General features: G+C 35.6%; 1 protein-coding gene across 19 annotated transcripts in view; it reads left to right on the forward strand.

Annotated features, from left to right (window-relative positions):
- The window catches only part of DGKB (diacylglycerol kinase beta), a 909,303-nt gene that overhangs the window by 39,508 nt on the left and 847,471 nt on the right, over nt 1–22,324 (forward strand). For 15 of the 19 annotated variants that reach the window (XM_079932538.1, XM_079932527.1, XM_079932534.1 and 12 more), the window contains exon 3: nt 1,384–1,466. The exons of 2 other annotated variants lie outside the window; for them this stretch is intronic. The gene's annotated coding sequence lies outside the window, so the exon portion shown is untranslated. Of the gene's footprint in view, nt 1–1,383; nt 1,467–22,324 lie in introns of those variants that run through there. 2 more of the 19 variants (XM_079932548.1, XM_079932550.1) reach the window with 1 other exon arrangement.

Raw genomic sequence — 22,324 nt, forward strand, 5'->3', positions numbered from 1 at the left:
ATTTAAAACTTTTTATGGGAAAAGTACACTTAAAAATCAGAACATTTGATTTACAGAAACCTTTGATTTTACAGAGAAAAAGCGTTTTATAAACAAACCCCACCTAATTACGTTATTTCAATGTTCATAAGAATTATGATTGTCTATTTATTCACTTATTATTTTATTTTGAATTTTTACCTTGTTTTTAGATATTGACTTTCCACTTGTATATACATCAACAAATCCACTTGAATTCTTACAATATACACCCAGTGATCTGCTAAATCAAATTCAGAAGGACAACTGCTATGAAATTTTGGTAGATTTTGTTGAACTTTAATTGCCTTTTTAGTATGGCTGTGGATCTCTAGGCCTGTGACCTTTAATCTGTTGTGTAAAACAGGAATACTACTTTACCTTCATATTTACAATTTCCTGTAAATTTTTTCCTGAAAATAACTTATTTCCGCCTAATATTGCAATCATAAGGTTTTGTTCATTATAAAGTGTTATTCATAATTTTATTGAGGAACTTATTTTCAGGATTCTAATAAATCATTGTTTCCATACAGAAAAGTTTTATAGGCAGTTCTTAATCCATAAGTGCAGATTTTTCAAGGTGCATAACTTAACTCCATAAGTGCAGATTTCACAAAGCGAGACAACCTGTCTTTAACCCTCTGAGAAATGCTTCCAAGTGATAATAGTCCACCCTTTGGTATTGTTCTGCCAATATGTATCACTTGTCTTGAAGCGCTAGGTTCTACTAAGGATGTGCTACCCGTGGCAGGTTGACCTTTCACAGGGCAGTTGAGCTTCTTTAAAAATGCAATCACTATATATTAAGCGGTATAAATAGAGATAATGCATACCTGCTGATCTAGAGGGTCTTCAGATTTTTTCATTACCTCTCTCTTTGTCTTTTTCCCCACTTTCAGAAACTGTAACATATTAAATGCATTCCATGATGGAGAAGTTAGAAGCAGCGTTCTCATAGCAATTACCCATTGACTTTAGACTTTGACACTAAGGATAGAACTGAGCCCAACTTATGGGACTAAATACAACCTTTCATATTGCATATCTTCAACAAAACATAACCCAAAATACAGAATAAAGAAAATAAACCCAAAATACATCATCAGAAAATTAACATATAGTAATCCATTTTATAGATCCAAGAGCCATTCCCCTTTGAAGGATCAAGTAATCACTGTTTTTCCCATTCTTTGTCTCCCTTATAGGACAATTATGGTGTCGTACTTGGAAAAACCAGAACCCTGTCTAAAATGGCTTATGGCATTTAATAATATAAATCTCCATTTTCAGTGCTTGCATAAATCTAATGATTTTTTTCTCTTGAGCAAAGAGACTTTAATGCCTTCCTGGTGTGTTTTGCAGAGCACTGGATCAACATCACACATGGAATATATTTGTAAAGAGACAGACAGAATTATGTCATACCCAGAAGGGATAATAATCAGGTAACAAGCCTGCATTTGCTGCATTAATCATATTTTTGTGACTAAGAGAATTAAGAATAGAGTTGGTAATTATACTCAGGTTGACCTTGTTCTCAGTCTCCAGTTTTAGTGTGGCAAATCTGGTGCCCTGTGTCACTGATAAAGTAAGGCTAATAATGCGTAATACCTCCTCATTGGCCTAGGACTTTGCTTTGGAAAGTAAAATTTCACATTTCACATGTTACTTGAAAAATTTTATGTTATTCAGGTGCTAATGACTCTGCTGACAAAGAAAACTAAGGCGTACTCTCTTATGATGATTTGAAAAAGATTTTAAGTGAATAATTGCATTAGTATTTTAAGTCAATTGCACTTCATATTTAAATCATAGGATTTAGGGTTATTAGCATTAAGAAAACTTAAAATGTAGATCTTAGGGGTATTAGGATTGAGGGAAATGATAAAATGGAATTATAAGGAGAAATCTCATTTTGGGTAAGATAATGTTACACCTGGTAGAAGATAATTTAGTAAATATTTTTGGGTACAGTTTAGCATTCAATAGCAAATGAGAGTGACTGGAAATGTCATGGTTTATTAATAAGCTTTTGGGATAAATTTGGTGGAATAAACGTATAAAACAGGGTGGTTGCAATACTCGTCAACAAACTATCAGTTGAACTAGAGTTATAAGCACTGCACTAATAAGACATTAATCATATTTGTTAATCTAAAGTCATATAATAGTGATGCTCATAATTGATAAAACTCAAAAGCGTTTGAAAAGCCATGGATGAAGAGTCTTCCTATTAAGAGATGGTCAGTTTCCTAAACGATGCCTCATTGCAAAGCATTTGCACATGTCTGTCAATGTCAGCTTGCATAGAGAGAAGAATACAGAATGGGGTAGAACCTGTGTAGACTTTATAGCCATTTCTCATTTTTCTTGTTAACAGAACTCCAATTCTGCACAGGCACTGAATAGCCATATACTAAAGAGAAGGTCATATATTTCAGAATGTACATACCAGGGGCTAATTTTGTTCAGCTAAGCCTATGATTATAATTCAGTTTTCATGCTGATGGCTCAAACATGTGGTTCACTTCTGGCTCAATAGAGATGAGGAAAAATCTGCTAGGAGGATTCTGGAAAAGACTGTTATTCTCACTGATATCAAGGAAAAGTAGAGGCAAAATAAAAGTCTTCTCTCTGATGGATTCCGTTGTGACACCTGAAATTTTGGCACTCATTTTGGGAACATAAGTTGAGCCAGCATAAAAGAATTGGTCAACATACCTGTAGGCAGAGAAAAAGCATAGAAAGACTGACTCATTATGATCTTATGTATCCACTAAATAAGGCAGTCATTCTGCCTCTGATCTTTTTATATGCAATATGAAATTTCTATACTGCCAAGTTAGCTTGGTTTGGTTCTTCTCTAACTTCCATATAGTTGATGCTCCGTATTCAATATATTGAAGCAGTTATTTGTGTTAGACATTCTTTCTGAGTGGATTTGAAAGCATTGGAAGTTTATATCAGTGGCATGGGTATGTAAATTAGGGTTGCATTCATCCAAGTGTATAGGACAACTTTTAGGTAATATTATTCAAGTTTAGAGCAGAGAGGACCTAAGATAACATTTCCTGAATTTTCTTTCCATCTCACCATTTTACAATGAATACAGTGAACTCCAGAAATGTTAATTGGCTTACCAAAGATAGCCTAGCTTTCTGTATTTAGAACTTCATTTAGATCTATGTTTAAATACTTGTCTTTATTCCTGGATCAATTTTCTTTACATTATACTATGCTTTATCTTGAAGCTTAGGAACTAAATCAAATGTCTGATTTTAATTATTGCCTCAAAACCTTATAATGTAGTTGAGACTTCTTTAAAAACCTTGGTGGTATTTATGAATTTTCCATATTAACCAACAGCCTGGGCTTAACTATTGGTGTTGGCTAGTCACTGTCCATGGTGCTATCGTAGTGGAAAGAAGAAAAGAACTTCCTAATAATGACTTGATTCTTACTTTTTGATATTAGACAGTCATATTCCTATGGTATCATTTATATTAAATTTATATGCTAATTATTGCCCATTTTAAAAATAACTTATTCACTGTATTTGTCTTGAAATTAAGATTTTTAAATTGTCTTTATTGTATTGGTAAGAGTTTAGATGAATTTCTTCTCAGATTCTATATGGTCTGTAGTAGAATAGTTTAAAATTATAACAGGATAATATAGAAATTGCGTGATTGAGTTCTACTTAGAAGTTTTCGGCAGTGGTTTAGAAGTGGTGATTTAATATATTTTCTTTAATTTTTTTCACATGTATATTGACATCTCATGCTGCCATAAATGAATTATTCATATTAAGTTTAAGGAAAGTTACATACTTTCCTCAAAGTATTGTAATTTCCTTACCAAGGCCAATGAGACATATATGATCTAGCCTCCCTAGCCTCTTTCATGGCCTCCTAAGCTCCTCCTTTATTACTTGTTCCAGCAACAATTGCCTTCGTGCTGTTCCTGAAATACACCAGCATGCTCTCGTTTACAGCCTTAACTCTAAATTTTTCCCCCTCATAGACGGCTCTTTTCTTCAAGTATGCAAGGACTCACTCACCTCCTTCCTTCTGGTATTAGTTAAAATGTCACTTTCTCTGAATAGATGGCAAAAAACAGAGAATTAAAATTGATTAAAAATATTGACAACATTGTTATAAGTCATAAAAGGCCCAATAAACTGTTTTCATAAACCCCCTAAATTGTTTTCATGTTGCTGATAATAGATGCACCATAAGTGCTTCTTTGACCCTAATAGCACAGAACAGCTCTCATTGTAGTTATTCATTCAGCTCCAGTATGAGGAATTTCATGTATAGTTTTTCATTTATACAATTCGATATGAGAACCCACTTTAGAGATAAAGAAGAGGACAAGGTAACTTTCCCAAAGCTGCTTGGCTTGTAAGTAATATAACTGGGAGTATACATGTTTTTAAATACAGAGATATTTTAATTTCAAAAAAGCATAATATTTATTTTAAAAATTTATAAAAGTTATGATTGAACTTTCCTTCTCTTCAGCAAACTTTATGCTTTTTTTCTTTTTCTGGTAAGAGCATTTTAGTGCTTTTCAAAAATAGGTTACATTATTTTGCTTCAAAATGTTTTCTCTTTTTTTCTTAAACTATTTTCAAGATAGAAGAATCATTATCCAGTCATATGCAAAATTCAATAAAGCATAACTTTACATAAAAATGTAGAATTTTGGGATTTCCCTGGTGGTCCAGTGGTACAGAATCCGGCTTACAGTGCAGTGGTTGTGGGTTCGATCACTGGTCAGGGAACTAAGCCCACGTGCCACAACTGCTGAGCTCACGCGCCTCAACTGGAGAGCCCACGTGCTGCAAACTACAGAGCCAATGTGCTCTAGAATCTGCACACCACAACTAGAGAAGAGAAAACCCGCACACCACAAGTAGAGAGAAGCCAGTGCACCGCAACGAAGAGCCCATGCCGCAACAAAAGAGATCCCTCATGCCTTAACGAAGATCCCCCATGCCACAACTAAGACCCTACACAATCAAAAAATAAATAAAAAATAAATATTTTTTTAAAATGTAGAATTTTATGTCATCCAGATCTTTAAAAATCTATAGAATTTAAGCCAGCATTGTTGAGTCCCATAAACATTAAAGTTCTCACCTTGACCCTGGACTCCAGCTCAGTTTCAGATATGGCTCTATTTTTTGTAAAGGATATGAGCAAGACAATGATTTAAAAGAGAATACACTGCAAGAATCTCTAATAATCCTAAAAGAGGCATTAAGTAAACCATGAAGATCATGTCTGAGTATGACCCCAGTGGATCCAAGAAAAGATTCATGGTAACATGGGAAATTTTGAGTATCTCAGTTTCACATGAGCAAAGTGGTAACAGCCCAGATAATTTAGAAACATCAAATGAATTGAATCAACTGACTTCATTAAAGCATGACAAGTTTATACTGTGATAATTCAAGTTTTTCATTAAAATGACTTACATTAGTCCATGACCATGTATTCTGTTTGCCCACAAATGTAAATACAGTTATTTGAAACTCTGTTATTTATGAAGCCGGAAGTAAACTTTTTTTTTTTGGCCGTACGCGGGCCTCTCACTGTTGTGGCCTCTCCTGTTGCGGAGCACAGGCTCTGGACACGCAGGCTCAGCGACCATGGCTCAAGGGCCCAGCCGCTCCAGGGCATGTGGGATCTTCCCGGATCGGGGCACGAACACGTGTCCCCTGCATCGGCAGGCGGACTCTCAACCACTGCACCACCAGGGAAGCCCTGAAATAAACATTTTTAAAAATCAAAATGAAGAAGAGTGCTTGAAAGGGAATTTAAAAAAAAAAAAAACTTAGAGAATTATGATACTGGGGCAAGTAGGGAAATAAAAGGAGGAGAGGTGGAGATTTTTTTATAGGAAAGAATTACTGAGGAGCATATGCATAGGTGAAAACAAGTGTTGTTTTCCTAAATTCCATCATTATTTGCTCTGAGAGCCAGTTAACAGTAGTTCTTCCACATATCTACCTGTTTTGACACATTGCCTGTTGAATAAGCCAGATATGAGCCAGATAAATGGTTTTCTGACCACGATTCTGCTGGCTTGGGTGTAATTGCCCTGCCACAATGTGTTTATATACTTCATTCTACACTTTCCTTTTTCTGCAGCCTCTTAACCTTCCTGCTTCAGTTTGCAATAGTGGTTGATGCTAAAATATGTAGCCCTGAGGAGACAATCCCAAAATGAATAAGACAGTCGGAGCCTGATACCATCAAGTAAAACAGACTCCTAATACTTGAGTTGCCTCAGTCTAAACGTAATGAAGCTTGCAGCTTGTCCTAAAATAAAAATTTAAAAAACTGTTTTTTAAAACCTGTATTAAACTGACTAAAAAGGAAAATGGCTTGATTATTCTGATAGGATATTGGACAGAAAATGTTGCCCAGGACATGGTCTCTCTGTCTATTAGCACTGATGGCAAAATGACCTTCTCTTTGACTTAAGAGATCATGTGTCTCAACTTGATGCTTCAATAATTTCTCATCTACCAGTACTTAATGGTGTTCCCAGAGTCTCCCAACATTACTAGAACAGTGTAGGTGAGACCAGATAGATATTGAATGGGAACTGACATTTTAGTAAAATCTTTAATACCACTCAGACCTAGCTAGCTATAAAAATACCTTTTCCTTTCTTTTCATCTCTTTTGCCTTTTCTTTTTCTTTTGCATTGTCATGAGAAAAGCTGAGATCACTTAAATCCATAAATAGAAAAGCTTTCTGACTTCTCTAATTTACAGAACATCATACTTTTCTGATTTTCTTCTTACTTCTCTGAGTTTTTCTTCTCAGCTTTTTTTTTTCTGATTCCTGTTCCTTATTTTACTCTCTAGATGGAATATATTTGGCTATGTTTTGAATCTTTCTCTTTTCTATATACATAATAATGTATACATGATATATTTTCTCTCCATATGCAATGTGTCATCTCTGTATAATGCATCTCTATATTTATAGTATATCTTTTCTACATACACACAAATGTATCACTCATTAATATGCTATTGAAAAATAAAGGAATACTTAATTATAGCCAAACAGATTCATGACATTAGTTTCTAAAAACTTGGAAAACAATTGTGATCAATCAAATAGCATGTTATATAATAGAGAATATGCTTTCTGATATTAAGGTTGTTTATATTTTAAGAGGTTGGACAGTAATTTTTATCATTATTATTATCTTATGCTATTTATTTCATTTTCTATATATGTATACATATATAGCATATGTATATCATAATTCACATATATTTGTATACAGTAGAATAGCAAAAATATTATTCTTAAAACATAATAGATCAATGAATAAAATGATTCTTAAAATTTTTACACATTACCCCATTGTTTATTTAGCTGATTTTTAGATACAGATTTTAGCCGTTTTTTAGATACAGATTTTATTAGACTCAATGGATATTCTGTGGCATCTATGATGGAATGATAAGGGATTAAAATTTTTACCAATGTATCATGTGTTAATCATATTTGGTGGTTCAAATGATCAAAATCACTAAGTTAAAATATTTCTCACTAAATATACTCATCACCTGACTATATTTTCTGTAACTCTCCTACACTACTTTGGCCTTTTCCAAAGAGTTGTAATTGGAGCTATAAATTGGAATCAAGCTAAAATAATTTATTGCTTAAAATGGTGTATCAACTTTCTTTGGACAATCTAATGCTGAATTATCAAATACATGAAAACTCAATGGCTTAAAACAATAAGCATTTATTAGACCATGAGTCTGCAGTTCAGTGATTTAGCTGGGGTTAGCTGGGGAGTTCTGTTCATTTTGGCTGGACTTATTCTCAGGTCTGGGACTCAACCAGCTATAAACTGATGTAGGCTGGCTATGGGAAAACTGGTGCAACTGACTCTGCTCCATGTGCCCTTAAATGTCTGGGTTGAGCATATTCTCTTAGTGAGGACAGACATGCAAGGGCACAATTGAAAGCTTGGAAATACTTCTCAAGTCTCTGTTTTTAAAACACTTGCTAATATTCCATTGGCCAAAGCAAGTTTTATGCCCAAATCCATAGTAAGGGTGGGAGAGTACTGTTTGGTTTTAGGTCAAAAGACATGGACACTGGGTGGGGAGTAGAATAAGGTCAATAATGAAAACAGTCTACCACCTATGGTATGAACACATTGGATACTACTGTAAGGGATTATAATCATCTGTGGAACATATTAACCTAAACATACATAATATCTCTCCCTCAAAAATTCTCATTCAAAGTGTATATGTGTTCAAAAATCCATACAGATGATTGAAATGTATAATCTGATTGGGAATCTCTAGCCTAATAAAATTAATACTAAGAGATGTGGTGTGGCAATTTGATTGGCCTTAAACAGAATATACTTAGATTTTTGGAATTGTCAAGCAGTTTACCAGATTCAGGGCATCCACAAAAATTTTAGGAGAAGTAAGCCATGGATACAAGGGAAACTTTCTTCCTTATGGCTTGTGATTTATCCCTTGTGCTTTTCAAAATATAAAAATCAAGAACAGTAATATATCTAACATCAATAAAATGTTCCTCCTAGATGCCTTGTTTCATGTTTTCACTTGGTTTTACTACCTACTTCATTTTATTATCCAGACTTCCCAAAGGATCTGTCTTCATTCTATGACTTGCTCTGATTCAATAGACTATTCTAATAATAACTTTGTAATAAACTCTAACTCAAGCCTGTGCCACAAAATAAATTTACCTTTAGTATTTTAGTGTCATCCGAATTAATAATATGAGAATGTTATTTTCCAATTCCATCATAAAATGTTATTTTAGTACAAATATCTTGGTATGCCAGAAGTCAGGTTGAAAATACAGAAATAAGAAAAATATATGTGAAAATTGATTTATGAATACATATAAATATATGCCAGGATTCTACTAAGTTTTAACATAGGAAAAAAAAACATAGACTGTGTTCTCTTTTAATTTTTCCATTTTTTTAATGTACTTCATTTACTGGCTTTAAAATAATCTATCATCAGGAAACTTCAATTCTTATGAAAAAATAAGGTTATTTTTCGTGGTCAAGAATATTATTGGTGTAGTTCCAGTTTTTGCCTATTTTTGCTTTTGTTGCCTGTGCCTTGGTGTTTTATGTGTGAAATCATTGCCAAGATGTCATGAAGCTTTTCTGCCTGCGTTTTCATCTAGAAGCTTTATAGTTTGGGGAGTTATGTTTAAGTCTTTAATCAATTTTAAGTTGATTTTTGTTTATGGTGGAAGATCAGGGTCCAATTCCACTTTTATGCACGGGGATATACATTTTTATAAACACCATTTATTGAAGAGACCAGCCTTTCCTCATTGTGCACTCTTGGCACCCTCATCGAAGATCAGTTGACCATATGATGTGTGGATTTATTTCTGGGTTTTCTGTATTCTGTTCTTTTGGTCTAAATGTCTTTCCTTATGCTAATACCATACTGGTTTAATCACTGTAGCTTTGTAATATATTTTGAAACAAGGATGTGTGATGCCTTCAACTTCGTCCTCCCTTCTCCAGGTTTTTGGGTTATTTGGGTCTTTTGTGCTTCCAAATACAGATTAGATTGTTTTTTCTGTGTCTATAAAAAATGCCATTGGGGTTTTGATAAGGATTGCATCGAATCTATCGATTGCTTTTGGTAGTATGGACATTTTAACAATATTAAATATTCCAATCAAACTAAAAATCTTCACCACAGAAAAAGAAACAATCAATAGATTGAAACAAGTAACAGTAGCATTAAAAAATGAACTAAGAATTTGAATAGACATGTTTCCAAAGAAGAAATACAAATGGCCAACAGGTTTATGAAAAGATGGTCAACATCGATAATCATTAGGTAAATACAAATCGAAACTACAGTGAGGTATCACTTCCTACCTGTTAGGATGGATATTAAAGGAAAAAGACAATAAGTGTTGAGGATGTGAAGAAATTGGAGCCCTTGTACCAGTTTGCATTTTTTGGAATGCAAAATGGTGAAGCCACTATGGAAAACAGTATGGAGGTCCTTCAGAAGATTAAAAATAAAACTACCTCATGATCCAGCAATCTCACTTCTGGGTATTTACCTAAAATAATTGAAATTAGGGTCTCAAAGAGATAGTAGCACTCCCATATTGTAGCACTATTCACAATAGCCAGATATGGAAACCAATCTATCCATCAGTGGATGATTGGATTAAGAAAATGTGGTATAAACACACAATGGAATATTATTCAGCCTTAAAAAAGAAGGAAATTGTGCAATATGTGAAAACATGGATGAATTTTAATGATGTGCTAAGTGAAATAAGCCATCCACAGGAGGATAAATACAGCATGATTACACTTTTATGAGATATCTAAAGCAGTCAAACTCACAGATGTAGGGAGCAGAATGGTGGTTGCCAGGGACAGGAGGGAAGAGAAAATGGGAAGTTTCTAACCAATGGGTATGGAGTTTCAGTAATGCAAGCTGAATACATTCTTGAGATCTGCTGTACGCTTTCGTGCCTAGAGTTAATAATATTGTATTATACACTTAAAAATATATTAGGATAAATCTCATGTTAATTTTTACAGTAATTACCACAGTATAATACAAATAAAAAATAATATTATTGGGTAAATTAGAATTAAATGCCATATTTGAAGAAGCTATTTAAATGCATGATCTACAAGTCCTGGTTTCAGAAAGATGGACCAGAGAAACTCTAAAGTGCTTGAGACATGTTTCCTGGCACCATCTTCCGTCACCTTTTTGGAGGCTAAAGCCAAGACTCATAGCTTAAAGGGTGGGATGTTGATTGTCAATGTGTTACTAATCAAAAGCTGAGCCCCCAGATTTACAAACCAGACATATTTGCAAAACCATTGCAATTTCTTGTTTTTCTTCCTGTACCAGCTATTCATCTCACACTCCTGAAAAGCAATGCATGACTTCATTCATTATGATCTATGCTTCGGTTTGAACAGTTCAGGAATATTCATCAAGATTTGCCATTAATCAGTTAAAGATGTTCATAAACAAAGCCAATGAATAATTCATATAAAATCAAGTACATGTGCTCTCATGATGAATAATCATGAACTGATCTGGAATTTGTTAATGACTTATGAATATTTATCTCTCGATGGTACTCCTGTGCAATTAACAATTCCATGAAAACTGCCTCCTTTTAGATTTCACCTTGTACTTTTGCTGAAGATGCCTTTGGGACCATTAAGTATCTTTTCTAAAGGATTATAATACAATAAAAATTGTGAATGTGCTGTCATCTGCAGGACGTACTAAACACACAAAAAATCTAATTTATTTCCATAGTCTCAATCTGGCAGATTTTTCTTAGATAATATTGTGTTTCACCATATGATCTTCTTATATGACAGGAAGATTGCTATGTGAGGCTCCCTTAACCAGTCAGATGTGAAAAAATAAATCAAACTGAAAACCAAATGCCGGAAATAACATTTTCCTTAAGCAGCTGCTAATCTTATGCCAGGTGCAGAATGTGCTGCTCTTCAGTGAATGTCTTCTTCGTTTGCCCTCTGGCCACTTGCAAATTGGAAATTTCACAACAACTTTGGATTAGGTATTTATGTGACATGAGATACTTCAGCCTAGAATTGTCATCAGCTGGCCCTTCTCAGGACGAGGAAAATTAACAAGCAACATTTTTGGAACACTTCAAGTGTTCCAAGTGCTTGGCAATCATTTACCAGTTAATCCTCCTTTGAGGGAGGTCAACCCTCTGCCCGAATTTTCGCATGAAGTATTTCACGCAGATGTGAAATAATCTGTAAAAAGGCCCCAGTGCAGCAAATCTGGGGAAAAAGAAATAATCGGAGACAGACCTGGGCCAAATTGAGGAGCAAGAAAATTACACCTTTGGTTGCCCATGTGGATGTTCTTTCTGCAAGCTTCTCTTATTCTAAGCACAACCAGGAGTCAATTTATTCTTCACTGCAATCCTAAGAAGTTGGTACTAGCATTGTTTCTATTACACAGATGAGTAAACTCAGGCACACGATGGGTAAATCAACTGTTCAGTGCACTGCTAGTAAGTGACAGAGGTGGAATTCAAATCCATGCAGCAGGGCTCCAGACTGGGCTTGTAACCATTCTGATATGCTATCTCTACTTCCCTGTGATGCCTCTGCTCTCCCATTTTGTGTCCTACCAATCAGGATCATCCCACCATATCTAGTCCACCCTAGCAATCAACTGTATACACATTTCTGCAGAGTTTTCCCAACAAAGCTTGTTTTATGTCCAGTTACTCTCTTTTCTCTGTTAAGGAACTACTAAATTATCCCTACTATGCCCCTCTATTTGCTCCCTGAAGTGTTTTGAAAAAGAAACCTTTGGAAATGCTTTTAAAATACCATATAAGTAGGTATGTACTGTGTCTGTTTTAAAAGACTAGCTATTCAGAAAAACTGTGGAATTTTATATCATTGTTTTCTCCAGAAAATCCTAAAATGTATCTGGCTCCTTAGAATGGTGGGGTGCTTTTGCAGTTAAGCCAGGGAGGGGATCATAACTAACTGGGTGTGCACACAGTAGTGATGAGGGCAGGACTGAACCAGCAAAGAAGATCACGTGTTCTTCCAGACCTTATATCCAAGATGCCAGGACATTTTTATAAGTGTAAGTGTGGTATTGTTGGGTGTATTCAGGCAAACTACTTTGAGACTATAAATCCCATTGATGTCACACATTGGGTGGTTAAATTCCTCAGTTTACAATGAAAGTTAATGGTTGCTATGAGCTCAGTCTCTATTCATAATTATTATTCTATTTGGAGGGAGAAGGGGGAGGTCTATGAACTATTTTGCTTTCCTTAGAGTTCAGAACAATTTCACACACTTTTAAGTGTTTATCTCTGGACCAAGCTTTTAGATATGTATGCAAATGTTTAAAACACTTCTCCCCCATTTCATCAAAAGGTTAGTAGTGTTTTTTTTTGTTTTTTTTTTTGTTTTTTTTTTTGCGGTACTTGGGCCTCTCACTGCTTGTGGCCTCTCCCCCTGCGGAGCACGGGCTCCGGACGCGCAGGCCCAGCGGCCATGGCCCACGGGCCCAGCCGCTCCGCGGCACGCGGGATCCTCCCGGACCGGGGCACGAACCCGCGTCCCCTGCATCGGCAGGCGGACTCCCAACCACTGCGCCACCAGGGAAGCCCTAGTAGTGTTTTTTATAACCAATAATTTTAAATAAATATTAATGGTACAATGGGAAGGATATCTTATTGTTTCAAAAGGGCTGTTAATATACAATGGTCAATATAAAGATATAACAAAGAAAGTATGAAGTCTAATTAAGAGGCTGAATTGAAAAAACTAGGTTCTTAGGAACGTTTCTAAAGTTACCCAAAATGCTGATCTTCATAGAGTATCTCTTTTTTTTTTTTAGCAGCTTTATTGTAGTATATTTGCATTATAGTGTTGTGTTAGTTTCTGCTTTATAACAAAGTGAATCAGTTATATGCATATGAATATCCCTATATCCCCTCCCTCTTGCGTCTCCCTCCCACCCTGCTTATCCTATCCCTCTAAGTGGTAGCAGAGCACTGAGCTGATCTCCCTGTACCATGCAGCTGCTTCCCACTAGCTATCTATTTTACATTTGGTAGTGTATATATGTCAATGCTACTCTCTCACTTCGTCCCAGCTTACCCATCCCCCTCCCTGTGTCCTCAAGTCCATTCTCTACGTCTGTGTCTTTATTCCTGTCCTGCTGCTAGGTTCTTCAGAACCATTTTTATTTTTTTGAATTCCATATATATGTGTTAGCATATGGCATTTGTTTTTCTCTTTCTGACTTAATTCACTCTGTATGACAGTCTCTAAGTCCATCTACCTCACTACGAGTAACTCAATTTCATTTCTTTTTATGGCTGAGTAATATTCCATTGTATATATGTGCCACATCTTCTTTATCCATTCATCTGTTGATGGACACTTAGGTTACTTCCATGTCCTGGCTATTGTAAATAGAGCTGAAATGAACATTGTGGTACGTGACTCTTTGAATTATGGTTTTCTCAGGGTATATGCCCAGTAGTGGGGTTGCTGTGTTGTATGGTAGTTCTATTTCTGGTTTTTTAAGGAACCTCCGTAGTGGCTGTATCAATTTACATTCCAACCAGCAGTGCAAGAGGATTCCCTTTTCTCCACACCCTCCCCAGCATTTATTGTTTGTAGATTTTTTGATAATGGCCATTCTGAGCGGTGTGAGGGGATGCCTTATTGTAGTTTTGATTTGTATTTCTCTAATGATTAGTGATGTTGAGCACCCTGTCATGTGTTTCCTGACAATCTGTAGATCTTCTTTAGAGAAATGTCTGTTTAGGTCTTCTGCCCATTTTTGCATTGGGTTGTTTGTGTTTTTTTTTTTTTTTTTGGAAATTGAGCTGCTTGTATATTTTGGAGATTAATCCTTTGTCAGTTGCTTCATTTGCAAATATTGTCTCCCATTCTGAGGGTTGTCTTTTTGTCTTTTTTATGGTTTCCTTTGCTGTACAAAAGCTTTTAAGTTTCATTAGGTCCCATTTGTTTATTTTTGTTTTTATCTTCATTTCTCTAGGAGGTGGGTCCAAAAGGATCTTGCTGTGATTTATTTCATAGAGTGTTCTGCCTGTGCTTTCCTCTAAGAGTTTTATAGTGTCTGACCTTACAGTTAGGTCTTTAATCCATTTGGAGTTGATTTTTGTGTATGGTGTTAAGGAGTGTTCTAATTTCATTCTTTTACAGGTAGCTGTCCAGTTTTCCCAGCACCACTTATTGAAGAGGCTGTTTTTTCTCCATTGTATGTTCTTTACTCCTTTGTCATAGATTAGGTGACCATTTGTGTGTGGGTTTATCTCTGGGCTTACTGTCTTGTTCCATTGATCTATATTTCTGTTTTTGTGCCAGTACCATACTGTCTTGATTACTGTAGCTTTGTAGTATAGTCTGAAGTCCGGGATTCCTCCAGCTCTGTTTTTCTTTCTCAGGATTGTTTTGTCTATTCAGGGTGTTTTGTGTTTCTATACAAATTATGAATTTTTTGTTCTAGTTCTTTGAAAAATGCCTGTGTTCTATTTCTTTGAAAAATAGGGATTGCATTGAATCTGTAGATTGCGTTGGGTAGTATAGTCATTTTCACAAAGTTGATTCTTCCAATCCAAGACAATGGTATATCTCTCCATCTGTTTGTATCATCTTTAATTTCTTTCATCAGTGTCTTATAGTTTTCTGCATACAGGTCTTTGACTCCTTAGGTAGGTTTATTCCTAGATATTTTATTCTTTTTGTTGCAGTGGTAAATGGGAGTGTTTTCTTAATCCACTTTCAGATTTTTCATCATTACTGTATAGGAATGCTAGAGATTTCTGTGCATTAATTTTGTATCCTGCTACTTTACCAAATTCATTGATTAGCTCTAGTAGTTTTCTGGTAGCATCTTTAGGACTCTCTACATATAGTATCACATCATTTGCAAACAGTGACAGTTTTATTTATTCTTTTCCAATTTGGATTCCTTTTATTTCTTTTTCGTCTCTGATTGCTGTGGCTAAAACTTCCAAAACTATGTTGAATAATAGTGGTGAGAGTGGGTAACCTTGTCTTCTTCCTGATCTTAGAGGAAATGGTTTCAGTTTTTCACTATTGAGAATGATGTTGACTGTGGGTTTGTCATATATGGCCTTTATTATATTGAGGTAAGTTCCCTCTGTGCCTACTTTCTGGAGGTTTGTTTTTTTTTTTTAATCACAAATGGGTGTTGTATTTTGTCAAAAGCTTTTTCTGCATCTATTGAGATTGTCATATGATTTTTATCCTTCAGTTTGTTAATATGGTGTATCACATTGATTGATTTGCATATATTGAAGAATCCTTGCATTCCTGGGATAAACCCCACTTGATCATAGTGTATGACCCTTTTAATGTGCTGTTGGATTCTGTTTGCCAGGATGTTGTTGAGGATTTTTGCATCTATGTTCATCAGTGATATTGGCCTGCAGTTTTCTTTTTTGTGACATCTTTGTCTGGTTTTGGTATCAGGTTGATGGTGGCCTCATAGAATGAGTTGGGAGTGTTCCTCCCTCTGGTATATTTTGGAAGAGTTTGAGAAGGATAGGTGTTAGCTCTTCTCTAAATGTTCAATAGAATTTGCCTGTGAAGCCATCTGGTCCTGGGCTTTTGTGTGTTGGAAGATTTTTAATCACAGTTTCCATTTCAGTGCTTGTGATTGGTCTCTTTATATTTTCTCTTTCTTCCTGGTTCAGTCTTGGAAGGTTGTGCTCTTCTAAGAATTTGTCCATTTCTTCCAGGTTGTCCATATTATTGGCATCTAGTTGCTTGTTGTAATCTCTTATGATCCTTTGTATTTCTGCAGTGTCAGTTGTTACTTCTCGTTTGTCATTTCTAATTCTGTTGATAGGAGTCTTCTCCCCTTTTTCTTGATGAGCCTGGCTAATGGTTTATCAATGTTGTTTATCTTCTTGAAGAACGAGCTTTTACTTTTATTGATCTTTGCTATCGTTTCCTTCATTTCCTCTTCATTTATTTCTGATCTGATCGTTATGACTTCTTTCCTTTTACTAACTTTGGGGTTTTTTTGTTTTTCTTTCTCTAATTGGTGTAAGGTTATGTTGTTCATTTGAGATGTTTCTTGTTTCTTGAGGTAGGATTGTATTGCTATAAAGTTCCCTCTTAGAACTGCTTTTGCTGCATCCCATAGGTTTTGGTTCGTCGTGTGGTCAGTGTGATTTGTTTGTAGGTATTTTTTGATTTCCTCTTTGATTTTTTCAGTGATCTCTTGGTTATTTAGTAGCGTATTGTTTAGGCTCCATGTGTTTGTATTTTTTACAGATTTTTTCTTGTAACTGTTTCTAGTCTCATAGCATTGTGATTGGAAAAGGTACTTGATACAATTTCAATTTTCTTAAATTTACTAAGGCTTGATTTGTGACCCAAGAGATCATCCATCCTGGAGAATGTTCCTTGAGCACTTGAGATGAAAGTGTATTCTGTTGGTTTTGGATGTTGTTTATGTTATTGTTTATAAGTATCAATTAAGTCCACCTTGTTTAATGTGTCATTTAAAGCTTGTGTTTCCTTATTTATTTCATTTTAGATGATCTGTCCATTGGTGAAAGGTGGGGTGTTAAACTTCCCTACTGTAATTTTGTTACTGTCGATTACCCCTTTTATGGCTGCTAGTATTTGCCTTATGTATTGAGGTGCCCCTGTGTTGGGTGCATAAATATTTATAATTTTTATATCTTCTTTTTGGACTGATCATTATGTAGTGTTCTTCTTTGTCTCTTGTAATAGTCCTTATTTTAAAGTCTATTTTGTCTGGTATGAGAATTGCTACTCCAGCTTTCTTTTGATTTCCATTTGCATGGAATATCTTTTTCCATCCCTTCAGTTTCAGTCTATATGTGTCCCTAAGTCTGAAGTGGGTCTCTTGTAGACATCATATGTACAGGTCTTGTTTTTGTATCCATTCAGCCAGTCTTTGTCTTTTGGTTGGTGCATTTAATCCATTTACATTTAAGGTAATTATTGATATGTATGTTCCTATTACCATTTTCTTAATTGTTTTGTGTTTGTTTTTGTAGGTCTTTTCCTCCTCTTGTGTTTCCTGCCTAGAGAAGTTCCTTTAGCGTTTGTTGTAAACCTGGTTTGGTGGCGCTGAATTCTCTTGACTTTTGTTTGTCTGTAAAGGTTTTAATTTCTCCGTCAAATCTGAATGAGATCCTTGCTGGGAAGAGTAATCTTGGTTGTAGGTTTTTCCCTTTCATCACTTTACATATGTCCTGCCACTCCCTTCTGGCTTGCAGAGTTTCTGCTGAAAGATCACCTGTTAACCTTATGGGGATTCCCCTGTATGTTATTTGTTGCTTTTCCCTTGCTGCTTTTAATATTTTTTCTTTGTATTTAATTTTTGAAAGTTTGATTAATATGTATCTTAGACGCAAGAGGAAAGCGATATGGGAACATATGTATATGTATAACTGATTCACTTTGTTATAAAGCAGAAACTAACACACCATTGTAAAGCAATTATACTCCAATAAAGATGTTAAAATTTTTTTTTAAAAATGAAAAGTAAAAAAAAAAAAATATGTATCTTGGCGTGTTTCTCCTGGTTTTATCCTGTATGGGACTCTCTGCACTTTCTGGACTTGATTGACTATTTTCTTTCCCATATTATGGAAGTTTTCGACTGTAACCTCTTCAAATATTTTCTCTGACCCTTGATTTTTCTTTTCTTCTTCTGGGACCCTATATTCCAAAGGTTTAATGTTGTCCCAGAGGTCTCTGAGACTGTCCTCAATTCTTTTCATTATTTTTTCTTTATTCTGATCCTTGGCAGTTATTTCCACCATTTTATCTTCCAGCTCATGTATTCATTCTTCTGACTCAGTTATTGTGTTATTGATTCCTTCTGGAGTATTTTTAATTTCAGTAATTGTGTTGTTCATCACTGTTTGTTTGTTCTTTAGTTCTTGTAGATCCTCATTAAATGTTTCCTGTAGTTTCTCCATTTTGTTTCCGAGATTTTGAGTCATCTTTACTATCATTACTCTGAATTCTTTTTCAGGTAGTTTGCCTATTTTGTCTTCATTTATTTGGTCTTATAGGTTTTTACCTTGCTCCTTCAACTGTAACATTTTTTTTGTCCTTTCTTTTTTTTTTTTTTTGATGGGTAGTGCTGTATTCTTGTCTTACTGGTGGTTTGGCCTGAGACATCCAGCACTGGAGTTTGCAGGCAGTGGATGGAGCTGGGTCTTGGTGCTGAGTTGAGGACCTCCGGGACTCCTCTCTCCGATTGATATACCTTGGGGTCTGAGGTTCTCTTTTAGTCCAGCAGTTTGGACTCAGAGCTGCCACCACAGGAGGTCCAGCCTGTACTTTTGCTCCCCCTTCTCTCCCTCCCACTCCCTCAAGACCTGCGCAGCTGGAGGGGTACTCAGTGGGCAGAGGATCAGGCCCAGTATCTCAGCAGGCTCGTGGGGGCCCAAGTGGGCAGGGGAAACCTGGCCACGCTCCCTTTTGATCCTGTGCCCTCCCAGTGGTTCCCAATTTCCCCCTTCAGGTGTTGGATCCCTTCTCCTCCCCCAGCCGCCCCTCAGGGGCGCCAGTCCCGTTCCACCTCCACTTCTCCTCCTCCTTCACTCCCCCCCATGCCCGACATCCTACCCAGTTGCTGGTGGTTCCTCCCGTCCCCTTAGGTGTCTGTGGTCCCCCACTGGTGCCTGGTAGGTGCCCTAGTTCTCTTTCATTTATATATTAGTTTAACATTGTCTCCCTAAGAAAGAATATGTAAGAACCAGTGGTCTTCTAAATATCTATAAAATTTTATGAAAATTGTTCTATTCACCTTCTTCATAAAGACGTTGTATGCAGTTGTCTCCAAATAAAATAGCTTGATTCAGCAGCGTGAAAACATAGCTTTTATTATTAGAATTAATAATAATTTTAAATAGACTGATTTCATATTCAAGATTTTTCAAAATTTTTCTCTTTCAGTTTGGTGACACTTTGTATAGGTCTTAGACATTACTAATACAGATTATTCGTTTGTAAATCTATTGTAAAGATATTGCTTTGTCATTTATGTTTATTACTTAAAAACTGTAATTGCTATTTTAGCAAAGTAAAATATGTTTTTAAAATAAATGTCTTGTATTAGTTCATTTACTCTCTATTATGTCTCACATGTAGTTACTGTTATTACTATACCTATATTAAGAAGGAAAAAAATCGACAGATTTATTTAGTTACCCAGAGTTGCAGTTAGTAAGTGGCCAAGTTCAGGTTATACATAGGCCTTTTAAATATAGAACTTGCATTCTTAAGCAATAATAGGTTTTGGTTTTATTTTATTTTACATTACTTTTTCTCCATCTTTATTGAATCATAATTGACAAATCCTCTTTTTTTTTAATCTTTATTAGAGTATAATTGCTTTACAATGGTGTGTTAGTTTCTGCTTTATTACAAAGTGAAACTGCTTCCCACTAGCTATCTACCTTATGTTTGTTAGTGTATATATGTCCATGCCGCTCTCTCGCTTTGTCACAGCTTACCCTTCCCCCTCCCCATATCCTCAAGTCCATTCTCTAGTAGGTCTGTGTCTTTATTCCTGTCTTACCCCTAGGTTCTTCATGACATTTTTTTTTCTTAAATTCCATATATATGTGTTAGCATACCGTATTTGTCTTTCCCTTTCTGACTTACTTCAGTCTGTATGACAGACTCTAGGTCTATCCACCTCATTACAAATAGCTCAATTTCGTTTCTTTTTATGGCTGAGTAATATTCCATTGTATATATGTGCCACATCTTCTTCATCCATTCATCCGATGATGGACGCTTAGGTTGTTTCCATCTCTGGGCTATTGTAAATAGAGCTGCAATGAACATTTTGGTACATGGCTCTTTTTGCATTATGGTTTTCTCAGGGTATATGCCCAGTAGTGGGATTGCTGGGTCATACGGTAGTTCTATTTGTAGTTTTTTAAGGAACCTCCATACTGTTCTCCTTAGTGGCTGTACCAATTCACATTCCCACCAGCAGTGCAAGAAGGTTCCCTTTTCTCCACACCCTCTCCAGCATTTATTGTTTCTAGATTTTTTGATGATGGCCATTCTGACTGGTGTGAGATGATATCTCATTGTAGTTTTGATTTGCATTTCTCTAATGATTAATGATTTTGAGCATTCTTTCATGTGTTTGTTGGCAGTCTGTATATCTTCTTTGGAGAAAAGTCTATTTAGGTCTTCTGCCCATTTTTGGATTGGGTTGTTTGTTTTTTTTGTTATTGAGCTGCATGAGCTGCTTATAAATTTTGGAGATTAATCCTTTGTCAGTTGCTTCATTTGCAAATATTTTCTCCCATTCTGAGGGTTGTCTTTTGGTCTTGTTTTATGGTTTCCTTTGCTGTGCAAAAGCTTTTAAGTTTCATTAGGTCCCATTTGTTTATTTTTGTTTTTATTTCCATTTCTCTAGGAGGTGGGTCAAGAAGGATCTTTTGTTTTTAAATCTCTAATAGTAATACACAGCTGGTAATAAAACTGCCCCTTTTTTTTTCCTTTCCCAGTTACTACTTCCTTTATGCCTCCATCTTCCTCTTTTAAAAACTGTCTCCACGTTTCTAACTAATGTAGTTTATAGAGCTCTGTCTTTATTTTTCACTGTTAGCCATTACTTATTGACTTACATTATAGAGGAGGATTTAGCTTGTAGAGTTCATCTTGCCTTTGGGACTCTACTTCTGTAGCCATATTCCTAAAATACTAATATCCAACTTCCTGGTTAAGTCAGATTTCAGTGTTTACATTTTTATGGTTTTGCAGATATTGCAGTTGAGCCATTGTCAGAACTCTCACACTTAAATGACATACTAAAGATACTAACACTTCATTTTTCTTAATTGATACATTTTATTACAGCAAAATTAATTTCTGTTCAAGAAAGTATACCATCAACAAATTTGCAGTACATAACAAAACACATTATTCTCAGAGTCCCTATAGAGTGTGAAAAGTAAGAGCAGTCTGACAAGATTTGTTACATCTAAATGTAAGCATCACAATGGTCAGTTTAACGCTTCATTTCTTTTATGAGTTTTTCTTTATCTTGGAATTACTTCATTCACTTCAGTTGCTTTATTCTATATACTTATCACTAAGTCAGCACCCAGATGCTTACAAAGAACTGTAAAATTATTTTCAGTATGGCCCAATACTTCATATACATCTGTGAGTTTTATTGTTTTTCCCTTGCTGTGTCCCTCTGGGACCTCTCTGTCCCCCTGCTCCCATCTGACCTAGTTTTCCACAAAGCCTACCGCACGTATGGCTTTGAAACATTACTTTTTTTTCGTCATCCTGGGAATTTTCTGCCTCTGACTTCCCTGTTGGATCTCATGTCTTCCTTTTTGGTGCTTACTTCCTAATTTTGGTGGAGTATATTCTCTAAGAGATCAGAAGTAAAGCATTTAAAGACCTTATATGTCTAATCATGACTTGACTTTACATTAAATATATAGAGTCATAGGCTGGAATTATTTCATTGGCTTTTAGTTTTCTACGTTTATCTTTAGAAATGTCCTGCAAATTCTGTGTGTAATCTTTTTCCTTCTCTGGAAAGGAGATTTGAATGTAGGTCTAAAGTGTCACTATGATCTTGCCTGACTTGCTGTGGTGTTTTTCTTCCTGTGTTATGTGGAGTAATCAGAGAGCCCTTACAGTC

Source organism: Stenella coeruleoalba (assembly GCF_951394435.1).
Source record: "Stenella coeruleoalba genome assembly, chromosome: 9".
NCBI lineage: Eukaryota > Metazoa > Chordata > Mammalia > Artiodactyla > Delphinidae > Stenella > Stenella coeruleoalba.